The following is a 15401-nucleotide window of genomic DNA, read 5'->3' as shown; positions in this document are numbered from 1 at the left end:
AGTACCAAGTGCGTCCTGAAGACTCTGCCAAAAGTGCGAAGTGAATCTAGGGTCTCGGTCTGAAACGATCGACTTCGGCACACCATGCAATCTCACAACGCTGCTAACATACAACTCAGCCATCTGATCGTGACGATACGTCATAGTGTACGGAATAAAACAAGCAGACTTCGTCAATAGGTCGATCACTACCCGAATAGCATCGCATCCTCGAACAGATCGCGGTAGCTTCGTAACGGAATCCATAGAAATGTGATCCCATTTCCATTCAGGAACAGATAGACTGTGCAATAGACCACCTGGTCGCTTCTTCTCTGCTTTTATTTGCTAACAGTTCAAACATCGAGATACAAACTTCGCAACATCGCTCTTAATTCTCTTCCACCAAAACTGATTCTTCAGATCTTTATACATCTTCCGACCTCTAGGATGAACACTGAACCGACTGTAATGAGCCTCTCGGAGAATACGCTGTATCAACTCCAAAATATCAGGCACAACAATACAGTTATTCACAAACAAAACATTATCTCTAACCTGGAATTCAGACTGATGCCCAGATCTGACTTTCTCTACTTAAACCTGAAAGCTCGGATCAGACTTCTGTGCTTCTTTGATCGCAATAAACAACTCCGACTAGGCTTGAATAGCAAACACTCTGATAGTCTTCCTATCTGTTTCAAACTCTAAACCAAAAGTGCAACAATCATCGATCAACTGAGAAACACCGATAGTAGAAAGAGATAAAGAACAAAGCTTTCGGCTCAAGGCATCTGCAACTGCATTCGACTTACCGGGATAATACTTGATTTCGCAGTCAAAATCCTTCAACAGATTTAACCATCTTCTCTATCTCATATTCAGCTCTGCCTGTGAAAACAAGTACTTAAGACTCTTATGATCAGAAAAGATCTCGAAAGATTCACCATACAGATAGCGACGCCAGATCTTCAGAGCAAATACAATCGCAGCGAGTTCAAGATCATGAACCGGATAACGAGTCTTGTGTGGCTTCAGATTCCTCGATGCATACACTATCACATGCTTATGCTGCATAATAACACAACCCAAGCCTCGGTTAGAAGCATCACAATAGACTGTTAAACCTTCAGTACCTTTAGGAATAGAAAGAATCGGAGCACTGGTCAGTCTCCTCTTCAGATCAACAAACCTAGACTTACAATCTGCAGTCCAGATAAAAGGCGCATTCTTCTGAGTCAGCTGGGTAATTGTCTTGGCAAAAGATGAGAATCCCTCGATAAATTGGCGAAAATAACCAGCTAGACCCATAAAGCTTCGGATCTCAAGCACTGATGTCGGTCTAGGCCAATTCATAACCGCTTCAATCTTGCTGGGATCGACAGAAAACTCGATCCAGCCATAATTCACACTTAGATGGCTTGGCAAACAACTGCTCAACTCGCAAAATCTGCAAGACGATCCTCAAATGCTCTGCATGGTCAGTATGGTTCTCCGAGTAGATAAGAATGTCATGGATGAAGATAATAACAAACTCATCCAAATAGCACTAAAAGATATGGTTCATCAAACCCATAAAAACCACTGGAGCTTTAGTCAAACCGAACGGCATGAATATAAACTCGAAATGACCATACCTCATTTTGAATGCGGTCTTAGGAACATCTTCCTCTCACACTCTCAGCTGATGATATCCTGACCTCAGATCAATCTTTGAATAGACAGAAGAACCCTGCAGCTAATCAAAAAGGCCATCTAATCGGGGTAAAGGATACATGTTCTTGACTGTAGCCTGATTCAGTTGACGGTAGTCGATACAGAGCCGCATAGAACCATTCTTCTTCCGAACAAACATAACAGTAGCACCCCAAGGCAATACACAGGGTCTGATGTATCCCTTGGAAATCAAATCCTAAAGCTGTTCTTTCAAATCTCTCAATTAAACCGGTGCCATACGATACGGAGCTTTGGAAATAGGTTGAGTACCTAACACTAAATCAATGCTGAATTCAATCTCTCAAATAGGCGGCAATCCAGGAATATCTTTCGGAAACACATCGGCAAATTCTCTAACCACTGGTATATAAACCAATTCAGGTCTATATTTCAGTACATCAACTGCATAAACCAAAAATCCCTCTGCACCTCTTTGTAACAAACGAGTCATAGATAACACTGAAATCAAAGGAATTCTAGATCGAGAACCCTTACCAAAGAATTTCCACTCGTCTGCCTTTTCAGGTCTGAATCTGACAACCTTCTGAAAATAATCGACGGCTGCCTTGTACTTGGTTAAAGCATCTATACCAACAATACAGTCAAAATCTGACAGCCCAAGTACAATACAATCAAACTCTAACAAATTTCCCTCAAAACGGAGTTCACATTTCCTGACTAATCTGACAAAAACAATTCCTCCACCTAAAGGTGAAGTAACAGCTACTACAGTAGGTAACAACTCAGTAGGCAAAGCATGCAACAACACAAATTTCTCAGAGATAAAGGAATGGGAAGCACCTGTATCTATCAAAACATGAGCAGAATAATCAAGAATCAAACATTTACCTGCAATAACATCGTATGGTGCTGCCAGAGCCTGATCCTCTGTCAAAGCAAAGACTCGTGCCTGCTGTCTCGGAGGCTAGTTCGCACTAGGGTTACCTCCCTGTCTGTTCTGCTGCTGAGGCTGGAAGGAGTGATCTGTAGAAGACTGTCTCTCAGGATGATCTGTAGGTCTATATGAACTCCCACTCTGATCTCGATCTCTACTACGCTGAGGGCACACCTTAGAAAAGTGTCCCGGTTGCTGACAGGTGTTGCAGTTCCCAAAGACTCCTACACACTAATCCGGTGAGTGTCTACCTCCACACTTGTTGCAAAACATAGATGAAGATCCAGAACTCTGTCCTGAACCGAATTTCTTGGAACCACTGGAACTAGAAGAATTGTTTCCCTGCCTCTTGAACTGTTTCCCCCTTGCTTTGTAATGATCCTTCCTGTTACCACCACTGCTTCCTCCTTCGTACCTCTGTGGCTGGTTCTGATACTGAGATTGCAGATTCTGATGTTGAGACAGTTGATTCTGAGATTTTCTCTGCTGCTGAGGTACCAACTGATTTCCTCTCTATCTCCACAAACCTGCTTCCGCTCCCTTTGCGAGATTCATGGAATCCGCAAAGTTGTCAGGACTAGCAGTGTTTACCAACGTGAAGATGTCGGGGTTCAAGCCATTGATGAACTGATCGGCTTTGGCTTCTTCATTGTCGGTAATATGCGGTGCAAAATGCAACAAACTATCGAATTTGGCAGCATACTCTTCAATGTTCAAGTTCCCTTGCCTCAGATTGGCAAACTCGGCTCTCTTGCCCTTTCGGTACGAAACAGGGAAAAACCGCTTATAAAACTCAGTTTTGAAAAGAGACCAAATAAAAACTGTACCTCGATTCTCCATGGATCTCTTTGTCATGATCCACCAGTTCTTAGCAACACCTCGAAGCTGATGAATGACTAACCAAGTTCGGCGATCGTCAGAGTAATCAAGGGAATCGAACAACTGATCAATGTCGTCCAACCAGCTCTCACAGTCAACCGGGTTCTCTGTACCTAGCAACAAAGGCGGATTAAACGACTGAAACCTCTTCAGCAAGGTTTCCATAGGTGTCGATGTAGCATCCATTTGAACAGTTTCAGTACTAGCTTGCTCATTCGGTGGAGTAACTGTCGGTGGGTTTCTGTTAATAACTCAATGAGGACCAATCTGATAATCAAAGGTTAGGACACAAGATATCTCAATCGCTACAATCGGTGCCATTACAACCGTTTAGAATACCGGATACCAGTCGATATTAGAAACAGTTATATCTCAAGTAGATCATGCTTTATAAATTTAATCACATAAGCATGTAATTCAATTAATTCTCAAATAATAAAGCATGCTCGCATGGAATTAAATAAACAGTTAAATAACTCAATCACATGCGAGGAGCCAATACACGCAGACTCGATTTACCCCGCTCAGTCTTGTTCAACCAAGAATTTATCGCTCTAATAACACTTAATGTGAGACCTTGGTTCTAAACATCTAATCTCGGATTAAAAAACAATATAGCATACAAGATCCAAGATTAAAAGCAAAGAAAGTGTTTTTTTAAGGGGTGCAGCGCTCGGGCGGCAGAAAACTACCGCTCGGGCGTGGCCAAAACAGCCGCCCTGCTGTTGTACTCAAAGGGGGGTGCGCTCGGTCTGCTAAAAACTGCCGACCGGGCGCCCCCTGCTGCAGAAAAGAACAAAACAGAAAGCCAGAAAAAAAAAAACTTGGCAACTCAATCCAAAAGTCATTCAATACATAACGAAATTCATATTGCATGCAACGACAACCTTCAATCCATAATATTTGAATAATAGAAGCTACAAACAACAACAAGTTCGAGTTCTAACATGCTTCAAATCATAAACTAGATTGACATGCTGACACGACTTCTAAACCGAGTCCCACTTCTAACTCTCACTCTTGATGCTAACCAATTCTTCGCTGACTTGATCCTACCCCATCTGTTGCCAAGTACACATACAAAACGCAACATCCGGATAACTCCGGTGAGAAAGATATTCCCAGTAAAATCAACATGACAAGTAATACAACAATAAACATGCTTTCATGACAACAACGTATTCAATATCAACGTAATTAAATGCATGTCTTTAAAATCGAGATATCAATTCTGATCAACAAGGGATTGCTGCTCTGCTTTTGGGACCCAAGGATGAGATCACGTAACAACTCACTGACTCTCCCAATCGAGTGGTGCCATGTATCCCACTCCCCTAGACTTTGGTGCGACTATAAGGAGTATGCTGACACTAGGTGAACCTATACACCCAGGCCACTCATAGTATAGCCCCCAAAACGTTTAAACAATAAAGGGTCGTTCTGCCCACTGAAATCAAAGGTTTGGCTCAAGATGAATGCATAAGAAAACATAAACATTAAGCCATATAACAAAAGCTAAAACAATCACAAAATACAAGTTCCACATGCTAGAACAAGTATTGATGCAAGTATGTGATTTTAAGGGAAACTCGAGAACCAACTGTCCCGAGTATGCTATCCCGCTAACGATGACTGCTTTTACCTTTCAATTCAAGTAGCTCCAACTCTGGACACGCTACAAAAGAGGTTATATCAAAATCTATACAACCTAAACAACAACAAGGCTCAAGGTAAACTCTTTACCGATCTTCGTCCAACTCTTCAACGATCCAATGCTGCTAACACAGGGCTCGACAAACTCCAAACGAATCTGTATGGAGGCAAAGAAGATCAACAACGACGATCAACTCACAAGCCAAGGTTCAACAATACAAAACGGTTCAAAATCTCTAAAACTCAAACCGGCAGCATAAAGGCTATAAACTGAACAAACCGGAAATGCAGACAGAAGTACAATATCGATATCAACTCATATCAATTCTAAAACAACAATAAAGGATCAAACCCAACCAATCCCAAAACTAGATTTTCGAAAATAGGCTTCCAAAAATCAAAACAATTCCAAACGACGCTCTATTTCAAAACCGATAGAGAATAAACGATCAGAACTCTGCCAAGAACAACATACTCGAAACTCAATCGATTCTAACAACATCCAATAAATAGAATGTATCTGATCGGAGAAAAACTTACGATATAACAAAGCTCTCGCTGCAGTGATCGCTAATCTGCCCTCAGAAATAAATTCAAACGGACGGATCGAGCTCGGACTGAAATCCCTAAGCTTGAAAATCAAAGGAGGCGGCTCTAATGGAGGGTAAAGAGTTGGGGAAGATGATGGTGTAATGAGACTAGTCAACCATGTGTAGATAATATATAAAATCCAATAATTGCGTTTTAGTCCCTGAAATTTTGAAAATTTGCAAAATAGACCCTGATCAAAATCAAGTCGGCTCTTGAACTCTGTAATCTCCGATTAACTCAATTAAACTCATTTAAGATAAAATCGGGGCGTTACAATACTCAAGCCACACCAACCCAATTTGGTTCGATGATGATGACTTAGAGAACCAGGATTGGGAGTGCGAATCAAATCATGCTAAAGATTTAGAGGTGTTTGAGTCTTCTCTTCTTATTGAACCTCAGACGGAAGATGTTCTGGAAGAAATAGGGTATGATGGAAATATATTGTATCTCAAGTTTGAGGATGACGGAGTTCAAGAGTCTATCCATTTGAGCTCATCGATAATATTATCATACATACATTTCCAAGATCCTTTCCTTCCATCAATACCAGTTTCAAAAGATTTTGGCTTCCGAGAGCCCACAAAGATGTTCTCTTCCCATGTTTACCAGCTACTATGGAGTGTTGTTGAGGTGACGAGCTTAAAATGTATACATCTAGCCAAGCTTGAGGGAACATGGAGCAAATACCCACTTGTGGTGTCATATAACAATTAATTTGGGCGTCAGCCGCTCTTTGAGGAGTGCTTATGAGGGTCAAGCTAAAGACTGAAAATCAGGCGCTGCTTGGGAGGCAACCCAAGGGGAGTATTTTTTTTTTTCATTCTTAGTATTTATTTTGTTTTTGCATTTTTACTTACATTGGGGACAATGTAAGATCTTAAGTATGGGGGAGAGGACTTAGCCAGTCATTTGGAGATTGTTAGCCTATGATGTTATGAAGTTGAAAAAATGAAATTTTTGTGAAAATTTTTTACTCTTGATTGGATATAAGAAACCGTAGATTGAGTAGTGAATACTTTTTAAGCACACATGCTAGAGAAGTGAAATGTAGCGATGCATTAAATGATGTTGGTGTCTGTTGGACCATTGCACGGCAATAGTTGTTTGTGGATCCTGAGAGTGTTTTTGAATCCTAAATGATTTTTTTTGATATGGCATATACGATCTTGGGCGCACCTGTTAAAATATTTTTTTTTATGAAAATTTTGGAAAAATGAAATTAACTTTATCCGGGTTATGAGCAAGGGATTGAAATTCTAATCACCTTGTTCTTGACTAAGTATGCAGATAAAATGGGGTTATAAATTTGAAAAATTTTAAAATAACAAATCCATCCGGGCTTGAAAAGTGATTGAAATTCTAGTCACGATTCCATAGCTAAGTTTGCGGACCCAATGAGATTGTAACTCCATATGGGCTATAGACGAGGGGATTGAAATTCGAATCCTATCTTAGTTATATCTAAGTCTGCGGGTAATTATTGGGGCTTAAGAAAACCGGGTGCAAAATCCGGAGGTGCGTAATTATTGCTACAACTTAAATTGTAATTCACCCAAGTGTAGGTTGTCTGCAAGTAATATACTCGTGAGTACGAGATCGATCCACGGAGAGGATGTTGTAAGTTTAATTTTAGCAATAATATATTATAGATGAAAATATTATTATAAAACTTCAAATACACAAATTATAAAATTGTCAAGGTTTCAAAGGTTCATTGTTGGTTTATTTAAGATTGCTTAATAAAAATAAATAAAAGAAACTAAAATAAAAATAAACATAAAAGAACAATGAAATATTTAAACAAGTATATCATATAATATAGTTCCCACTATATTAATATCAGATTAACCGATATTTAATACATGGTACCCATAATATATATATAGATGAATAAATATAAACATAAAAAGAACAATTAAATATTTAAACAAGTATATCATATAATATAGTTCCCACTATATTAATATCCACCGATATTTAATACATGGTACCCATAATATATATAAATGCATAAATATAAATTGACATAAAAGTAAATGTTAGATCAAATCACAATATTTTATTTAGAACAACCGGCAGAGCCACGCTATCGTCTAAATAAAATATATGACTTTATGTTAGATGCGATAAAGTAAATGTTAGTTGCGGAAAAGTAAAAGTTAGATGCGAGAAAGTAAATGTTAGTTGCGGAAAAATAAATGTTAGTTGCGATAAAGTAAAAGTTAGATGCGATAAAGTAAATGTTAGTTCAAATCACAATATATTATTTAGAACAACCGACAGTGTCACGCTATCGTCTAAATAATATATATGACTTTATTATAAATAGATACATATATTTATAGTATATAATTATTGTAGTAATTATTGTATCATATTTGACAACAAATCAAGGTAACCACATTCAAGGTACCAAGCATTTGATGTAAATAGATAACAACAAATCATCCAAAATTATACCTACAAATAAAGATCAATTAGTAAAAATAAAAATAGAAAGGAAAAGAATATACAAAATATAGACAATCTTACTTGACCAACAATGAAACCTTTTCACCTTGACATAAAAAGATTTAGCTTTCCATGAACATGAAACTCAAGAATAAAGATAAAAGAAATTTCATACTTGAACTTGAGAAACTTGCACACTCAAACTTTTATTCTCACACACACAATATTTATTTTACAAATGAAGAATTCTCTACCCTCTTGCACACTACAAAGCTTTTACAACACATCTATTTATAGGCCAAATGAGAGCAAGAGTCCAAGGCTCATTAAATGTGAAATAGTAAAGTTGGTGGGTGCTTGTCTCCTTGAATGTCAATACCATGACCCAACTTTAATTGGCATGTTTGATGCCTTAGACCACCGATTCAGCCTTTCTTTTCAACATAGAACACGTAGGATATTTTGTGTAGATGTGTTTGGACAACTCATTCACCCCTTTTGGATAACATATGAAATACTTATGATATTTTTACTCCAAGCTGGTCATTGTAAAAGTAAATCTATCTCCATTTTGATGTTTGATTATTTTGATCATCTTAATGAAGTTTTTGGAATTTCTTATCTTCTACAAAGTTGAAGATGCCTCTTTTGTGATTCTACAGGTTTTGAGATTACTCCATTATGACCTCTGTAGCTTGAGTAATTTTATTTTTACCAAACCTGCGCAAACCGTAAAATACAACATTTTAGTAAAGCATTTAAATATAAACACATAACACTAAAATAATACAACTTCATAATTTTAATTAAACTTAAATTTTAAAACACACTTTTTAACATATAAATAATTACAAATTTTAAGTTTCATCACACCCCCAAACCGGCTAATTACTAGTCCCTTAGTAATAAAATATCATAAAATATCATAAAATATCATAAAATCACAAGTTAGATTTTTATTCCTTAATATATATATTCAAATTTGCAAACTTTGAAATTTTAAAAACACACTTGTGAGGAGATCATATGTTTATTTATAAATCTCATTAACAACTAATATATTAATATATAATTGGATGGGGTATACATATATATTACACACAATATCAAAATATTAAATATATATAATTTTTTTATATAAATATTTTCTAAAAACTTTGAGAATAATATAATTAAAATGATAATAGAAATCATTTCATAACATGTATAATATCAGGAATCTTAATGTAAAAGTCTCAACTCCATATTCTCTCGGGTTAAAGTATTTCATATATAGCTGTTTTTCACTCATGGAGTTGGAAGAAAATTATACGCTCATTGAAAATGGTTAATATGTAAAGCAGACAATCAAATAATCTAATATTGAAAATAAGATAGGATGATTTACAAAGAATAAACCCATTTTTTTTTTTTTTGTTTTTTTGTTTTTTGTTTTTTTGTTTTTTTTGCTTGGCTGCAAAATCGTTTTTACATAATCAAATACCTCCAATAAACTTTGAAAATGTAACATTTTTTTTTTTTCAAAGTTTATTTATTTTTTTTATTTTTTATGAGGTAAATCTATTATATTAATAATTATAGTAGAGATATTAATACTCTACATCTTTACAATCAAACTTCAAACAACTTTGCAGCCAATTTTTATTTTACTTTTTTTTTTTTTTTTTCAAAATGGGTTTAATCTAGTAATCAACCATTTCTTAATAATCAATAAAAGCTTATAAGTTGTTTTCTCAATTCTCACCCCTCACTCACAAAATTTATGTGAGTAACTATTGCACTTTTACAAATAAATTCCCTCAATTATACATGTTATTATTTATTCAATCAATATCACTTTAATTATATACTCATAAAAGTTTTAGAAAATATGTATTTGAAAACACATAATTATATATTATTTATAACTTATATCCCATCAATTATATATTTTCTATTAAATTGATAAAAAGAAGAATAAATAAACATCTATACAAAAAGACTTCATTTTCTTAGTAGTTTGCAATTTAAATATATACGGAATATTAAAATCTAATCTATTGTGATAAGATGATAAATAAAAACTAATGCGTGTCAGGAGTTTTTGACTCCTTACTCTGCCATTGAAAAAGAAAAATAAATATTATTATAGAAATAAATTTTTTTTTAAATTTTAATTTTTTTTTTATTATTTTTTTTTTTAGAGATAAACCCTCCCCCAAACCTGAATATGACATTGTTTTTAATTTTTTTTTTTTTTTTTTTTTAAGAAAAATAAAGAGTACATGATGAAAGAGATATCACCTGGAATTTATTGAAGATGAGGAACAAACACAAACCATTTCGTAACATGTTGAATCAATGATGACTTCAACGTCTTCTTATGAGTTGAGGGTTGGCTTCCCATCCAATTTTCTTATAAATTGGCAAATAGGGTCTTTTTTAGTCAGATTCCCAAGACCATTACCATGACGCTGCGCTTGGAATAGTTTCCATAAACGGAGAAGTTGACCTTGTACATATCCACTAGAATGCGTCTCAAGAGTCAATGAGATATCATCCAATGACTCTTTACTCAGCTCATTCTTAATGAAATCAATTTTATCTTCTCTATTTGTGGAAACACATCCCAAAGATCTGCATCGTTTGTTACAAGTCCATCTGGCACATTTATGACAAACATCTAACCCTTTTGCCCTCCTTTTCTTCGCATAGGTGCTTTTTCCTAGTCCGGACATATTTCGAACATATAAGAATTTTGGAACTTCGCCACCTATTCGAACCTTGGCTTCAATTATAAGACGAATATCCTCCGGAATTCCTTTTTGCATAAGCATTCTCAATCTTTCACGTCTGCATTCATAAATCATTCTTCGAACTTTTTTAGAAACAGAAGAACAAATATATTTTCCATGTTCTTTGATAGCTTCTTCCATTTTGAAAATAAAGAAATATATTTTTTTTTTGATCAGTTATTGTGGGAAACCAATTTAACCGACTGTAAGAGCCACGGAGTACCGTTATCCGCCACTTAACCGGGAAGTGTCCTAATTTCTGCAAAAATAAAATAAAAATATAAGTAACAATTAAGTTGGATCATATAAAGGCATAAACTCTTCATTAAGAACTTCATTTTCTATAAACGGTTTAAGTCTTTGCCCATTAACTTTAAATACATTATTATTTTTAGGATTTTCAACATCAACAGCACCATTAGGATAGACAAATTTAACAATAAATGGTCCAGACCATCGCGATCTAAGTTTTCCTGGAAACAAATGCAAGCGAGAATTATAAAGTAAAACTTTTTGTCCGATTTCAAAAGATTTTCTCATAATATTTTTATCATGAAATGCTTTTGTTTTATCTTTATAAATCTTTGCATTTTCATATGCATCATTTCTTAATTCTTCTAGTTCATTTAATTGCAATTTTCTTGATTTAGATGCATCATCTAAATTAGTATTAAACGCTTTAATTGCCCAATAAGCTTTATGTTCAATTTCAACAGGTAAATGACAATGCTTTCCAAAAACTAATCTATATGGTGACATCCCCAATGATGTTTTAAATGCAGTTCTATATGCCCATAATGCATCACTTAATCTTAAAGACCAATCTTTTCGATTTGGATTGACTGTTTTTCCAAAATTTGTTTTATTTCTTTATTTGCAAGTTCAACCTGACCATTCGTTTGAGGGTGATATGGAGTAGAAACTTTATGTGTAATACCATATTTTCTTAACAACGAAGAAAATGATTTATTTATAAAATGACTTCCCCCATCACTTATTATAGCTCTAGGTATTCCAAATCGACTAAAAATATTTTCTTTCAAAAATTTTATCACAACTTTATGATCATTAGTTCTACATGCAATTGCTTCAATCCATTTTGAAACATAATCGACAGCTACTAAAATATAAGTGAATCCAAAAGATAATGGAAATGGACCCATAAAATCTATTCCCCAACTGTCAAATATTTCAATAATCATGATTGGATTTAAAGGCATCATGTTTCTTTTTGAAATTGAACCCATTTTCTGACAATTTTCACAAGATTTGCAAAATGAATGTGTATCTTTGAATAAAGAAGGCCAATAAAATCCACATTGAAAGATTTTTGCAGCTGTTTTCTTTGACGAAAAATGACCTCCACATGCCTCAGAATGACAAAATTTAATGACACTACTTACCTCATTGTCGGGTATGCATCGTCGAAAAATTTGATCAGGACAATACTTAAACAAATAAGGATCATCCCAATAAAATTTTTTGACCTCTTTCAAGAATTTATTTTTATCTTGTGAACTCCAATGAGAAGGCATTTTATTTGTCACAAGAAAATTTACAATATTAGCAAACCAAGGCATAGTAGTAGCATAAAATAGTTGATCATCCGGAAAATTTTCATTTATTGGTATTTCATTTTGAGATGATTCAAAAATTATTCTTGATAAATGATCGGCTACTACATTTTCTTTTCCTTTTTTATATTTTATTACAAGATCAAATTCTTGTAACAACAAAATCCATCTTATTAATCTCGGCTTAGCATCTTGTTTATTTGATAAATATTTTATGGCAGAATGATCAGTGTAAACAATAGTAGTAGAACCAATTAAATAGGATCGAAATTTATCTAATGCAAACACTACTGAAAGTAATTCTTTTTCAGTTGTTGAATAATTGATTTGAGCACTATTTAAGGTTCTACTTGCATAATAGATCACATAAGGTTTACCTTCTTTTCTTTGTCCTAACACGGCTCCTACAGCATAATCACTTGCATCACACATTAATTCAAATGGTAAAGACCAATCAGGAGGTTGTAAAATAGGTGATGTAGTTAAAAGATTAATTATTTTTTTAAAAGCAGTTTCACATTCTTGAGTCCATTCAAATTGTGCATCTTTTGTTAAAAGATTTGAAATTGGTTTCGATATTATGCTAAAATTTTTTATAAATCTTCTATAAAATCCCGCATGACCCAAAAATGATCGAATTTCTTTGATCGTGTTTGGTGATGGTAAATTAGCAATAACATCAACCTTAGCTTTATCAACTTCAATTCCTTTTTCAGATATGACATGCCCTAACACAATTCCGGATTTAACCATGTAGTGACATTTTTCCCAATTTAAAACAAGATTTTTTTCTTCACATCTTTTTAAAACTTCTTCCAAATTTTTAAGACAGTTTTCAAATGAGTTTCCAAAAACAGTTATATCATCCATAAAAACTTCCACAAATTCTTCAATCATGTCACTAAAAATACTTAGCATGCATCTTTGAAAAGTAGCCGGGGCATTACATAAACCAAATGGCATTCTTTTAAAAGCAAAAGTTCCGAACGGACAAGTGAAAGTAGTTTTTTCTTGATCTTCTAATGATATTGGTATTTGATAATACCCCGAATACCCATCAAGAAAACAATAATAAGGATTACCTGCCACTTTCTCTAAAATTTGATCTAAAAATGGTAACGGAAAGTGATCTTTTCTAGTTGCATCATTTAATTTTCTATAATCAATGCACATACGCCAACTAGATGAAATCCTAGCTTGTAATAATTCTCCCTTTTCATTTTTTATAACAGTGATGCCTGATTTTTTTGGTACTACTTGTGTTGGACTTACCCATTTACTATCCGAGATTGGATAAATAATTCCGGCATCTAATAGTTTTAAAACTTCATTTTTAACAACTTCTTTCATGTGTGGATTTAATCTTCTTTGTGGTTGTTGATATGTTTTAGCATTTTCTTCCAAGTGAATTCTATGTGTGCAGATTAAAGGATTTATACCTTTTATATCTTGCAAAGTCCATCCAATTGCATTTTTGTGTTTTTTAAGTAGTGTTATTACATCTTCTTCTTGTTTTGGTAAGAGGGTAGAAGATATTACAATAGGATATGTTTGATTTTCACCAAGAAAAGCATATTTTAGTTCTATTGGCAAGGGTTTTAATTCAAGTTTTGGACGATCATTTTCTTTTACTTCTTCAAGTTCATTAATTTCTTCAAATAACTTTGATTTAAAAACATTTTTTGAATCAAAACTTTCCACTAAACAAACTTCAGATTGTTGATTTAAGTTTTCTTGGTGTATATTTTCTTCCACAATTGTTTCTATTGCATTATCATCTTCATCTTCATTAATACTTGGTTGTTTACATAAATTGAACACATTAAGTTCTAAAGTCATATTTCCAAAAGACAATTTCATTATTCCATTTCGACAATTAATTAAAGCATTTGAAGTTGCTAGAAATGGACGTCCCAATATTACTGGAATTTCGTTATGTACTTCTATTGGTTGTGTATCCAAGACAATAAAATCCACAGGATATATGAATTTATCGACTTGAACTAACACATCTTCTACGATACCTCTAGGTATTTTGATTGACCTATCGGCTAGTAAAAGAGTAACAGATGTAGGTTTTAAATCTCCCAACTTAAGCTTTTCATAAACTGAATAAGGAATTAAATTCACACTTGCTCCCAAATCTAACAAAGCTTTTTTAATTTTATTTTTTCCAATAATACATGAAATTGTTGGACAACCGGGATCTTTATATTTCAAGGTAGAATTATTTTGAATAATAGAGCTTACTTGCTCCGTTAAGAATGCTTTCTTCTTTACATGCAATTGTCTTTTTACAGTACATAAATCTTTTAAAAACTTTGCATAAGAAGGAACTTGTTTAATAGCATCTAATAATGGAATATTTATTTTTACTTGTTTAAAAACTTCATAAATATCAGAATCATTTTTTTGTTTTTTATTATTTACTAATGCATGAGGAAAAGGAACATGTTTATTTATTTTATCATCAATTTTCTTAATCTTAGGACTCAAAGTATCATCTTTCTCGAAAGTATCAAGATTTTCATCCTTACTCTTTGAGTTTGACTGATCTTTGTTTTCATCACTATATGGATCATTAACTATTTTACCACTTCTAAGAGTAATAACAGATTTTACTTGATCAAATTTTTCTTGATTTTGATTTTTAGGATTAGGTTGTGGTTGAGATGGAAATTTTCCTTTTTCATGAATATTAAGTGCAGATGCAAATTTTGCAAGAGTTTCTTTCAAATCATTCATAGATTGAATGTTTTGAATATTGATAGACTCTTTCTTTTGAATGTATGCATGAATTTCATCTTCAAAATTTTTTCTTGGAGGTGGGATATAAGGAGCATAACCTTGATGATTTTGGTTATTTTGAAAAGGTTTTTGTGAAGG

The sequence above is a fragment of the Henckelia pumila genome, chromosome 1 (genome assembly GCF_033568475.1).
Source record: "Henckelia pumila isolate YLH828 chromosome 1, ASM3356847v2, whole genome shotgun sequence".
Classification (NCBI taxonomy): domain Eukaryota; kingdom Viridiplantae; phylum Streptophyta; class Magnoliopsida; order Lamiales; family Gesneriaceae; genus Henckelia; species Henckelia pumila.
The sequence above is the reverse complement of the archived record's forward strand: the minus strand, read 5'-3'. Positions refer to the sequence as shown.